Raw genomic sequence first — 11,261 nt, 5'->3', positions numbered from 1 at the left:
TAAGTGTGGTCAGATGGGGGGGTTGTGCGCATTTTCAGTATTCAATATTTGAATGATCAATCGATCGATTTTGTTCCACTCTGGATCAACAGCCTATGGCAGTTCTTATTTATTGGTATCACTTTGGTATGTCATCATCAAAATCTCCAGTTATTTGGAGGGGGGGCTGGGGCCCACCAGTAGGCCCCAGCCCCACAGGTTAAGAACCCTCGGGCTATACCCCGTTAGAGGAAGACTATGGAATAGAAGATGAGAGAGGGATCGTTTCCAAGTCCTTTAACAGCAGCAGAGCGGCTAAAACAGAACAAGATGTTTCACTTCGACAGGGAGGCCGAACGCCGTTTCAAAGGGAAAACGGGGGAAGAGAGCAGCTGTTATTGGCCTCCCCTCTAGAGATCAAGCCGCAGTGGTGGAAAGTAACTAAGTACATGTAACCTTCCTCTTCTACCTCGGATTTGAACCCGGTTTCCTGCGCAAGTTCTGACATTTTTGTTTTACCATTGAGCTAATAGAGCATGCCTGCTTGCTCAGGGGACAAATTGAAACCTGACCTTCAGGTCAAAATTCGTGTCAGATCCTGTGTCTAGGTGAGACATGACCTTTGACACGAGCTAAATGTCTCAATAGAAGAGCAGGGAGACAAAATACAACCACCCCAATTGTATAAGTTATATTGTGTTAACATACTCTATTCAGATGGGACAACATTCAATTGTATTCATAAAAAAAGTTACATAGTGCCGCTTCAACCACTTACACCCTCTATTCTTACAGTAGTAAACCGGACATGAGTTGCCTCTGTTGGCCCGCTCTTTTTTTTTTATCAACACTAAATCTCTTCGCTGATCCACAAGCTACACGATGCGTTGCAACACATTGTGGAACTGTTATTTTTGACTAACGTTTTCCCCAGAATAGGGATGCCATAGGGTTCATGTGGTTAAAATGTTAAGGTACTTTCATTTACTCAAGTATTACATTTTTGCATACTTTATACTTAAATGGCTTTTAGATGATAACAAAAATACATTAAACCAATTGAGGCCTATTTTATACTTTGACTATTTGGAAAATAGCTTAACTACAAGTTCAAAACGCGTGGCGATATGCGTTATGAGCATTACCCCCCCTCCCCCCCCGACACACCCACCCACACACACACACACACACACACACACACACACACACACACACACACACACACACACACACACACACACACACACACACACACACACACACACACACACACACACACACACACACTCCGCCCCAGAGAACCAAAAGAGAATCTCCTGAAGTAAATAAAAAACACACTTCTCATCTCCGCTCAATGACAAAAGGCTAATGGAAAAGCTGCACGGCCCTTTTACGAGAACACAAATCGACATCCCCCCCGCTCGAGTGAGCGCCGAGGGGTCAAGAGAATCGTTTGTGCGGGACGGGACGGGGGGGACGTGGGGGAGGAACTGGGGAGGAACACACAGCGCTGCTTGTTTTGGACCCGGAATCCCTCGTCAAGTGGGTCAGAACCACGACCTCCTTCAGCGATGAAATTGAAAAAAAGAAAACGCTTAATGAATACAATATGTTTTCCAGGTTTTTGTGGTGTTATGAATAGAGGGAAGCACACACACACAGGTCTGTGTTGCACCAAGGACGTCCCTCGATTAACATCAGCTGGGTTCATTTCCTCCCCCGTTTGAACCCAACCTTAACCCTCAACCCCGAACTAACCCTAACCTTAAAGGCATAGTATGGAACTTTTGCCTTGTGTTTAGGCTACATAACAAAACAATTTATAAATGTTTTGGCATTATTTCCCATGCCAGCAGTCATGAGCTATTGGAGTAGTGTGGTGGTGTTTACCTGCAGAAACACATTGCCCTCTCGCTGTATTTAGGTGTTTTCACTGTTTGTTTTGGTAGCCCAAAAACATCGCCCGTCTACCAAAACAAACATGGAAAACACCAAAATACAGTGAGAGTGTGTTTCTGCAGGTAAACACCACCACACTACTCCAGTGGCTGATGACTGCTGAAGGAAAATTATTTGTTAATGGAATTATAATAATGAAAAACTAATTATTTTCTTAAGTAAACACAGGAAAAGTTACATACTATGGCTTTTCAACCTTATCTTCGTAGAATTGGTCGCCCTCACTGGTGCTCATTATAAGATGGTCCATTTTCCATCTACTCATCTCATTAGTGGACTGTGGACGGTTCAGAATCCTGCCTACTACCTAATGGCAGAGTGAGTAGACAGAAACGGTGCTGTCTTATAATAAGCATTAGTGACGACCAATTATATGAAGATATATTGAAAACGGTTGAAGTTCTCCTTTAACCTTTATACCCTAACCTCAACTGCTTGAACCCTATAGCGGCAAACATTCGCGTTCTGACTGGGTTGTGAGCTTATAGAACGGCTATTTCCGGCAAGGATATTTGACGTAGAGGGGGGTGGGGGGGGGGGGGGGGGGGGTGAGTACAGACCCCTGGGGGACCCCGGTCAACAAAGTATATAGGATTTAAGTGGCTAAACCTTTAACCCAGACCTTAACCTTTGCACCGGCCTTGACCTAAACGCTCATTCCAGCATTGATAGAATCCACCGCAAAGTGTATTTCAGTCCTCGTCGTCAGCGCGCACAGACACGACGGCGCGCGCACGTACATGCGCTGCAACCCACGCCGATATGATGCAACGCTTGGACACGGCTGGCGTTAGGCAATGCATGCTGGGTTTCTGCGAGGGCTAGAAAACGATGTAATTGCCACCAGATGTGACGGGCTGTCGAGCGGGCGAGTTCGGGTTTCTAAATAAACAGGCTTTTTATGAGTCATAGCCTCGGTGGTATGGTGACGGAGCTCTCAGTTTTCCCCTGTTGGAACACAAATAAATAATCACCTCCCCCTCCCCTCGCTCCCCCCGACCGATCCCCTTGTCACTCCGCTATTGGGTTTATTTGCGAGCGAGTCGGTGCGGGGGGGTTGGGGGGGGCGTATGGTTCGCGTTATCGCCGGACGGAAAAGGGGACTGCAAATGTTTTCTTCCTCTTCCAAATGTGGATCTGTGCTATCTGAGGCCTGTGTGTGTGCTCAATAAAAGTTTAGCCTGAGCGTTAATTTAAGTCTTAATGAAGTCTTAATAATCAGAGCAGTGTGCAAATGTAACCGAATGGACACTTACATTTGCACACACTGCGTGCGCGCGTGCGTGCGTGCGTGCGTGCGTGCGTTATAGACTCAATATCTCTCTCTCTCTCACACTCACTCACTCACACACACACACACACACACACACACACACACACACACACACACACACACACACACACACACACACACACACACACACACACACACACACACACACACACACACACACACACACACACACACACACACACACACACACACACACACACACACACCACACACAGCTTGCAGACCACAATAAGATGCAGTGTTTTCCAAAAAGCACAAATGGCTCCCTCATACTCAAATAATTCACTCACTCTCTCACACAAACACGCGCTCACACACACACACACACACACACACACACACACACACACACACACACACACACACACACACACACACACACACACACACACACACACGCTCATTTCATTTGGCAGATGTAACAGGATAAACATTGCTTTAGTCTTGATACAGCACATGTGTTCCGCTGTTCTGGTAACAGTGGCTCTGTCTTACTGGGGTTTCTCTTTCCACACGTCTGTTCCCAGTTTGCTTTCAACAGAAGTGTTTTCAAACCTTTTCATTAGGGGACGTAATGATTGGGAAACGCTTGGCCAACGACGATACCAATGTCTTTTGTTTTGTTTTTGTTATCCCTCATTTTGTGCCAGGGAAAACAAATAAATCTTCATTATGAAGAAAAAAAGCCCATATTCAATTCATATGGATTTATGAAACAACAGACAAACATCGAACCCTGGCATCGGTGAATGTCATCTAATTTTCAGATACACCGATGTTATAGTCAATAAGGCGAGTATTGGCCTTGGCAGATGTACGGCCAATACATTTATCCATCAAGACTTTGCATGGCATAAACCCCCAAATTGACTTTAATTAGGACAGTGTCTCAAACTTTTTCATGTCAAGGATCCCCTAATTGATATGTATTTGGCCGCAGACCCATATTGAAAATATTGTGTGCCCGGGCCCCTGTAAGAAAAGAAGAAAAGAAGAAGTTTTTGAAAATAGCCGACCTATAAGCTCACAACTGTTGTGAGCTTGCAGGTCAGCTATTATAAAATAATAAAAAAGGGCTCAAGTGTTTTAAACTGTTCCTCGTTTTTCTGGGGACCCCCTGGAACCTCCTTAAGGACCCCTGGTGATCACACTGAATAAGGTCATGGACCCACCATTTAAATTATTCCCATTCTAGATGTGTTCATCCCTTGTACTTTTTGGAACGGGATGATAAATGAGGGCAGATATATACATATTTAATTTGTTTATTATGACAGATATGAAAACCAATGTTCACCCTAATAGCGTATCAGCAAGTTTTATTAACTAGCCAACTTACTTACAGTTGTGAGAATGGAAGAGAGCAGGGAATGTGTGCGTGAGTGTGTGCGTGAGTGTGTGCGTGCGTGCGTGCGTGCGTGCGTGCGTGCGTGCGTGCGTGCGTGCGTGCGTGCGTGCGTGCGTGCGTTGTGTGTGTGTGTGTGTGTGTGTGTGTGTGTGTGTGTGTGTGTGTGTGTGTGTGTGTGTGTGTGTGTGAGTGACGTGTGTGTGTGTAAGCCGATGCTTACAATCTCCCGAACACACTGGGAATGTCTTCCTCTTTCCTATAAACCCACGGGCCGCCAGATAAAGATATTTGTGATATATCGGTTCTTGGTCCGTTCGAACAGGAGGAAGCTAGTTATGCTATTTTGTGTGACAGACAGACAGACACTCACAAGCGCATACACACGCACACACTCACATACTCACGCACAGTCAATGTATGTATTCTCCCTATTAAAATAAGTGTGTGTGTGTGTGTGTGTGTGTGTGTGTGTGTGTGTGTGTGTGTGTGTGTGTGTGTGTGTGTGTGTGTGCGCGCGCGCGCGTGTGTGTGTGTGTGTGTGTGTGTGTGTGTGTGTGTGTGTGTGTGTGTGTGTGTGTGTGTGTGTGTGTGTGTGTGTGTGTGTGTGTGTGTGTGTGTGTGTGTGTGATGTGTCTAATTGTGAGAGGTTAGCCATGCGTTGAACTGATGAGCTGTGTGGGGTCCATTTACCATCACAGCCCGTATGCATGGTAATGATGGGGAAACACTGCTAGGGGATAGCATATACACACACCACACACACACACACACACCGTGCAACAGCATATCCTACACTTCAAAATGTGGCTTTGACCTTGGGCTCAACCTTCTTCCGGGAGAAGGTGTCATGGATTGAAATTCCATGACATTCTAATTTCATTGTTAGTATCATGGTCAGTATCATATGGCCAGTATCATGGTCAGTATCATGGCCAGTATCATGTCAGTATCATGGCCAGTATCATGGTCAGTATCATATGGCCAGTATCATGTCAGTATCATGGCCAGTATCATGGTCAGTATCATATGGCCAGTATCATGTCAGTATCATGGTCAGTATCATATGGCCAGTATCATGTCAGTATCATGTCAGTATCATGGTCAGTATCATGGTCAGTATCATGGTCAGTATCATGGTCAGTATCATATGGCCAGTATCATGTCAGTATCATATGGCCAGTATCATGGTCAGTATCATGGTCAGTATCATGGTCAGTATCATGTCAGTATCATGGTCAGTATCATGGTCAGTATCATGGTCAGTATCATGGTCAGTATCATGGTCAGTATCTTGTCAGTATCATGATCAGTATCATGGTCAGTTTCATGGTCCCATTCCATATTATCATCTATTGTATCGTATCATCGTATCATATTATTAGTTGATAGATTGAATACATATAGGACCAATATCTTACTGTACCACGTACTGTTTAACATTTCTGACTAATAAAGTATTCAATCAATCAATCAATCAACATTGTTTCTGGAATAGACTACCGGTGCAATAGTCCCAATATACACACATATTGTCCACAGATCAAACACAAGAATGAAAGAAGTCAATTACTGTTTCTATAAAAGCACACAGGTAAAAAATATGCCTTTAGTCCGACTCAAAAATACTGTCATCGTCATGTATGTGGTCCCATCCCAAAACACCATGCCTGCAGAAGTACCTCTCCACTCTTACCTTTCTCTGTATGCATTGGAGGCAAACTGCAATATCTATGCAGTATCTATGCATGAATAACTGCCAGGATGCAATATTTACACGTATTGTCAATACTTAGTGTGCAATAAAAAAAGTCACTTAATTGTATTGAAAACAGCAAAACAAAGCTCTGAGGGGAAACTATCGTTTTTTTTTTCTTCTGCCAAGCTCCTGGATGAGGACTACATTGGCTGTAGATAGTGATGTTTATTATTATAACAATGCAAATACATAATTTGTATCATTGGTATCATTAAAGATGAACGTTAAGATAAAACATTATCTTAACCAAAACATACGGTCAACTATTTTACTACAATATAGTGTCTCCATACTCACCTTTAGACCCTGTGTCAGGTAGGACACCCACTGGTTGACAAGTAGCCCTGCCTGAAGCTCATCAAAAGTAGAGGCATGGATCCCCCCACCCCCTAACTCCACTTACCTTATCGGCTCTGCCGGGTGGAAACCTCATAATTATGTCCAAAACTGTAACTTTTAGGATTCAAATTCTAAAATATCAAAAGTAGCAGATCTACAAGCTCAAAACGCGAAGCTTCGCACTGCGTTTCAAGCTTGCAGATCTGCTACTTTTGATACTTTTGTGTGTTGCTGTGTGATCAAGTAGGGCGTTAATTTACGAAAAAAACACAACAAGGTAGAACGTGGAGATAGGAGGTTTCTGCCCGACAATAACGTTATCAAACAAACCCTGAAAGTAACTGGAGATACAAAGATACGAACCCACAACGGGCTGATTTGATATAATAAAAAAAAAAGCAAAGAGCTGCAATCAGTAGAAGTGTTAAAGCGGACAAGGACACAGCATAAAGAGAGTGCGTGGAATAATTATCTTTCCATTATTTATAGAACTCCACAGAACCTTGGCGTTGCTCGAAATGTCTCTCCAAACCTCTGACGCATCCCGCTTTCTGCTGAATGTCACGGCAATCTATTCAATCCCACACAGTTGAACGTGTGTGTGTGTGTGTGTGTGTGTGTGTGTGTGTGTGTGTGTGTGTGTGTGTGTGTGTGTGTGTGTGTGTGTGTGTGTGTGTGTGTGTGTGTGTGTGTGTGTGTGTGTGTGTGTGTGTGTGTGTGTGTGTGTGTGTGTGTTTACTCATCATAGATGTGGCAGAGGAAGTTATTTTATTTGTATTTATTTTTTGGTTTCCTTTCGGAAATCGACTTCTGTTTATTTTCACAGAAATGCACCAATTACCAGGATGACAAAAGGTAACAAACGACTGCTCGCTCGGCGAATATTCATTTTATTTGTCAACATTTGGCTCTCAGCAGCATAGGAGAGAAGGGTACCTGTTTATTTCATTGCTTGAATATTACCCAACCTCTTGGATGCATCATGGATCGATAGATCTGTCTTTCCTGTCTGTCTGTCCGTCCGTCCGTCCGTCCCTGTTCCTTTCTGGCACTTTCTAGTACAGTGGTTCTCAAAGTGGGGTCTGGAGACCCCCAGGGGTCCTTGAAGGGGTTCCCTAGCAAAGTTAGTTAATATAGCATAAAAATCTGTTTAACCACATGAACCCAACACATCAGCTATTTTAAAATGCGATGCGTTGTGAACTTGTAGATCAGCTTTCTTTAACAATGTGAATATTCTTGTATGGGGTCCCTGGTACAAAATATTTTCATATGGGGGTTCGTGGCCAGATACATATACATTTAGGGTCCTCGACATCCTTGCCCCAAATTACATCCTAAAATCCTTGACATCCTTGACTTCCTGGACATCCTTGACATCCTTGACATCCTTGACATCCTTGACTTCCTTGACATCCGACCTAGCCCCTATGCCCTTTCCTCCTTTCCTCCCCATCTTCCTCTACCTTCCTCCTCTCAGTGACACCACTAGACAACAGCAGCTGGTGGTGGATTGTTCTATCCAGGCTTGGCTGAGCACCAACTCTCTGTCTCTCTCTCTCTCTCTCTCTCTCTCTCTCTCTCTCTCTCTCTCTCTCTCTCTCTCTCTCTCTCTCTCTCTCTCTCTCTCTCTCTCTCTCTCTACTATTTCAGGCTCCTCTCATTTTGGGTAGGAGCAGCCATTGAGGCGTCCCCTCGTTCAATCCTTTCCTCCTCTCTCTCTCTCTCTCTCTCTCTCTCTCTCCCCCCCCCCCACCCTCTCACTCTCCCTCGTTTGGTGGAAATGTGTGGAACAGCCATTGATACACAGATGTTGAAATCTTTATCTTCCCCAATATTCTCTCTCTCTCTCTCTCTCTCTCTCTCTCTCTCTCTCTCTCTGTGTGTGTGTGCACCTGTGCCGCGTCAGTGCCAAGCTCCTGTTGAGTGTAAACGGGAGGTCTAAAACATTCCTGGGGCTTTAGCGAGTGAAAGCAAATCTCCCATTATTGCATATTATGGGATGGCTGCCGGGGTGGCCCTCACTTGGAGAGGCAACCGGTAGCTAACTGAAGAGAGGTCACACACACGCACACACACGCACGCGCACGCGCACGCACGCGCACGCACACGCACACGCACGCACGCACACACACACACACACACACACACACACACACACACACACACACACACACACACACACACATACACACACACACACACACACACACACACACACAGAATTGTACCCTGAAGTTTTACAAATGTAACCAAATGGACCCATAAGCCGTAAGGGTTCATTTGGTTACATTTGTAAACTTTCTGCATAAAATGTGTACCAAGTGAAATCTAGTAAAACTCAATTGAGTAAAACTGAGCAATATATGTCTTTCTGAGTTGCAAATGGATAAATTAACATTCGGTACACACACACACACACACACACACACACACACACACACACACACACACACACACACACACACACACACACACGCAGCACGCAGTATGCAGCACGCATGCACACACTCAGAGATATCAGTTTGTTTTGAAGCTATTCTCTAGAATACATGTCTCTGGATAAACAGTGTTAATGGTTTATTTGTTGTTTTTGTTTTGTTTAGCCAGATTAGATCTGGCCTTGAATTGTGGTGCATATTAGAAAAAAAAGGGTTTTTTTTAAGTCAAAGTGAAAAGTAACAGTAACACTCCACTCCCAACAATTGCAAACTCTCCCAACTGGTGAGTGAGTTATGACGACAATCTCCAACGATCGCCATCCCAAACTAAACGAGTTCCAGGTGTATGGTGATTGGGGGGGTCGTGCAGCTGTGCTGCAGTAGGAGTTGGCAGCGGATCTCTTGTTGATGTTTCCTATATTACTTTTTTTTTCTTCGCCCGACGAGTTTATTTCCAACCTTGTTGGAAGACGTTCAAGTGTGTCGATAATATGATGCTAGAGGGGGGGCTAACGGAGAAGTCGACGTCAGCGTTTCAGGACCCCACGCCGACAACACGACTCCTTCATGAACCCAGATATCAGCTTCTGGAAAACAAATGTTTGAGGCATAGTACAGTATGTAACTTTGCCCTGTGTTTACATAACAATAGAATACTTTTTAACCCATCATTTCTCTCTATACCAGCAGTTATCAGCCACTGGAGTAGTGGGGTGGTGTGTACACTGCCCTCTTGCCGTGTTTTTGCTGTTTTCACTGTTTGTTTTGGTAGCCCGTGCAAAAACGTTGCCATCTACCAAAACAAGCAGTGAACTCACCGAAATACGGTTACATAATATGCCTTTAAATGTTGCCGAATGCTACAGATTAATAATCCATTGAACATTCAAGATTTCAAGATTCAGATTTTATTTTACTTTATTTTACACAGGTTTAAAGGTGTAAAAGAGTCCGTGAAATGTTTTGCCGTACAAGCTCCCGTTATTTTCCGTTTTGAAGAAAAGGGGGTAAAGAATAATGAAAGAAAGTAACCAGGTAGGATAATGTCAAATATCCAAATAAAATGTGGAGCATGGTTGAAAAATGGAGAGACGGGGAGGGGAGGAGAGGAGAGGAGGAGGAGGAGGAGAGGAGAGGAGAGGAGAGGAGAGAGAGAGGAGGAGAGGATGTGAATGGCGTCAGGGAAGGAGTACAGGCAGATGGAGCGGGGCGTAGCGGAGCGAGACGGAGGCACGGCGCCTTTGTTCTCCCGCTGTCTGTCCGTCCGTCTGTCCGCTTGTCTGTCCGCCCATCTGTTTGCGTGGCTGTGTTTCTGCTGTCATTCCCTCACATCCGCCGCCTTCTCACCTCGAAACGCTCTCCTCTCCTCTCCTCTCCTCCCCATTTCAAGGCACTTTTCTCATTTGTTTCTTTTGTCTCTTTACCTTAATGATTGTTCCTCTGAAGACAGTCCTCGGTTGCAAAGTCCTGCTTACAGTTCCATTATGTACACTGTAGTTCTCAAACTTTTTCTTGTCAAGGACCCCCGAAATTGATATATATTTGGCCGCGGACCCCCCGATCTGACAAGGTTTTGTGCCAGGGACCCGCAAGAGAAGACTTGTGTTATCTTTTTTTATTTTTATTATACATTTTCCAAATGTTTTCAAGATTTAAAAAATATATCGTTGCTGTCCGGCAGAAACCAGCTAACTCCATTTTTACGCTTTTGCATTCTTTTCCCATAAATCAGTGCTATTGAACACCCTTTTGAGCAGAGATAAATAAAAGATAGCAGATGTACAAGCTCGCAGCGCGGCTCAAAGTGATGCACTGTAAGCTTGTAGATCTGCTATTTTTGAAAGGCAACATATGAATAGATAAAGTGGTTAAGATGATTGTCATACTATGTTAACTAATTTTGCTGGGGACCCCCTGGAACCCCTCCCCCAAGGACCCCTGGGGGTCCCCGGACCCCACTTTGAGAGCCAATGATTTACCACTATACCTGAGTTCAATTAAAACTATAGATTTTGCTTTGTGTTTTTGTTTTTACCACTCCGCTTCCCTTTCATCTCCCTCCCTCTCTCTCCATCTTTTCACCCCCCCTCTCTCTCTAGATGTTTACATCCCAGATGTTGTGTGGCACATGCCATTACACCTACA

This window comes from Gymnoscopelus braueri (assembly GCF_963280865.1).
Source record: "Gymnoscopelus braueri genome assembly, chromosome: 11".
Lineage (NCBI taxonomy): Eukaryota > Metazoa > Chordata > Actinopteri > Myctophiformes > Myctophidae > Gymnoscopelus > Gymnoscopelus braueri.
This window is presented reverse-complemented; position numbering follows the sequence as displayed.